We start from the raw sequence: 2,844 nt of genomic DNA on the forward strand, positions 1-2,844 counted from the left end.
TGTGTTATTATCATGTTTTCATATGAACCCATGGTGACGATGAGTTCTATCATGGGCTAATCGTGATCATGGGGTCATAGCGGATTTACTATGGATTTCTTTAGTTAATTGTTAAATACCTTGGTATGTGGTGATTGTATGATATCTAGCATAGGTTGTGCTTATTCGTCTTATGTGCGTCGCGAACATATAAGATAGTTTGTTAATCTCTTGTGAAGCGACAGTTAATCTTGAGATTTAGAACTTGCCATGCTAGCATAGGTTCATGTATTGTATGCATGACTAGTGGGTAACTCTAACCGTTTTACTTACCCTGTGTAATCATAATGAATAACTTGCACTTAAATCGTTATGTTGTCAAATTCTGTAGACATATAGGGTCTCAACATAATTGATGCCTATTCAACTTCTATCTTAATTATGGATGCTTGGTAGAATGGTATTCGTACAACGAAAGTTGGCGTTTATCAGTTTCGTGTTGTTCGATTAATTTCATCACCATTACATGCTAAGGTAATAACAATAACTATTGAATCAAGTAGTAATGAAGTTATGGTCTCATGTGTGTTTAATATTGTTAATTCAAGTGTTTAATTCTCGTAGTTAATATTAGTTAATCAACCTCAATTGTTATTGTCTTGACATTGAAGAGTAATCATACATTGGTGAGTAAGTGTTAATAAAATATAATTAATTAGAGTCTCTGTGGGAACGAACTAGAAATCATTATATAATACTTGCGAACGCGTATACTTGCGTGATTTATTTAGCGCATGTTTTTTCCTTAACAAGTTTTTGGCGCCGCTGCCGGGGATTCGGTGTTAATTTATTTAGTTCATGTACTTACCATCAGTGGTCATTAGGATTCATTGATTAAGACTTGTTACTTACTGCTTCCGGTTGTGTTTCAGGTACTCTAGCGAGCGTTTATGCAAACACGTTCTCGCACCCGTAAGAGAAATCTAGATACGGCCGAGGAGATAGATACAACTCTTAACTTTCCGGAGAAGATTGTTTTTGAAGATTCGGATAAAGAGAGTGAAAAGAAAGAACCTGTAACAATGGGTGATCGTATAGTTCAAGCTGATCCAGCTCTTATGGACTTTTCTCGGCCTAAAATTGATGACATTCAGTCAAGCATCATTCATCTGGCTATTCAGGCCAATACTTTTGAAATCAAGCCGGGCACTATTCAGATGGTGCAGAATTCTGTTTTCTTCGGAGGTGCTGTGACTGAAGATCCCAACATGCATATCGGGAATTTTGTCGAGATCCGTAGTACTTTCAAATATAATGATGTTACTGATGAGGCTATCAAGCTGAGGATTTTCCCATTCTCTCTGAGGGATAAAGCTAAGGACTGGTTACATTCTTTACCAGCTGGGTCCATCACTACTTGGGAAGATCTCGCACAAAAGTTTCTGGTGAAGTTCTATCCAATGGCCAAGACTGCAGCTATGAGGAGTGCTCTTACTCAATTTGCACAGCAACAAAGAGAATCTATGTGCGAAGCTTGGGAGCGCTACAAGGAGATGTTGAGAAAGTGTTCACATCATGGTATGCCTGACTGGATGGTGATCACTGGGTTCTATAATGGTTTGGGGGCCCAATCTCGACCCATGCTCGATGCAGCTTCTGGAGGCGCTTTGTGGGCCAAAAGCTATACTGAGGCTTATAATCTCATTGAAACTATGGCTGTAAACGAGTATCAAAACCCAAATCAAAAGATGATGCCTGGGAAGGTAGCAGGTATTCTGGAAGTTGATGCAGCTACAACTATTACAGCGCAGCTCCAAGCGCTGTTTATGAAGGTCGATTCTTTAGCCAACTATGAAGTCAATCAAATAGCTATTGTCTGTGAGCTTTGTGCAGACTCTCATGCTACGGATCAGTGTTCTCTTGTTAATGAATCTGTTCAGTATGTGAACAATTTTCAGAGATCGCAGCAGCCTATGCCCGCTACTTATCATCCTAATAACATAAATCATCCCAATTTTAGCTGGAGCAATAATCAGAATGTTGTTCAGCAACCATATCAGCAAGCTGCAAGTAAATAGTTTAATCCACTTGGATTCCAGTAACCTCAGCAATATGCTCAAAGGCAACAATATCCTCAACAAGGAGGTGCTGCTCCACCTTCTAGTGCTAATTTTGAGGAGTTAAAGTTGTTGTTCAAAAGTCAGGTTGTTTCTATCAAGACCTTGGAAAATCAAATTGGACAAATAGCCAATGCCTTGCTCAATCGTCAACCTGGCACACTTCCCAGCGATACTGAAGTGCCAGGAAGGAAGGAAGCTAAAGAGCAAGTCAAGGCTATCACCTTAAGGTCTGGAAAAGTTACTGATGCTGAAAAAGCAAAAGATGGAGAAGCTGAAGTTGTAGATGAAGAAGAAAAGCAAAAGGAGAAAGAGGGGGAACCAATGAAGACTAATGTTGAACATACTCTGCCTGAGGGTAATACAGGGGAGAAACAACTCTATCCTCCACCACCTTTTCCTAAGAGATTGCAAAAACAAAAGCTGTACAAGCAATTTGGTAAGTTTCTGGAGGTGTTCAAGAAACTTCAAATTAACATACCTTTCGCAAAGGCTCTCGAGCAAATGCCTAGTTATGCGAAATTCATGAAAGGTATTCTTTCAAGGAAGGTGAAACTGGATGATCTTGATATCGTTGCTCTAACGGAAGAGTGCAGTGTTGTGCTGCAATAAAAGTTACTTCCAAAGCTTAAGGATCCAGGTAGCTTCACCATTCCTTGCACCATTGGCAAGTTATCATTCGATAAGTACCTTTGCGATTTAGGAGCAAGCATCAATCTGATGCCGTTGTTTATCTTCAAAAAGCTAA

At 39.6% G+C, this 2,844-nt stretch overlaps 1 non-coding gene across 1 annotated transcript; it reads right to left on the bottom strand.

Moving 5' to 3' along the window:
- Positions 1–1,454: 1,454 nt before the first annotated feature.
- On the bottom strand, positions 1,455–1,561 carry LOC141722638 (small nucleolar RNA R71). Its single transcript, XR_012575648.1, has one exon. It is a non-coding gene; the product is annotated as a small nucleolar RNA R71 (small nucleolar RNA).
- Between the last annotated feature and the right edge of the window lie 1,283 nt (positions 1,562–2,844).

Source organism: Apium graveolens, chromosome 4 (assembly GCF_009905375.1).
Source record: "Apium graveolens cultivar Ventura chromosome 4, ASM990537v1, whole genome shotgun sequence".
Classification (NCBI taxonomy): domain Eukaryota; kingdom Viridiplantae; phylum Streptophyta; class Magnoliopsida; order Apiales; family Apiaceae; genus Apium; species Apium graveolens.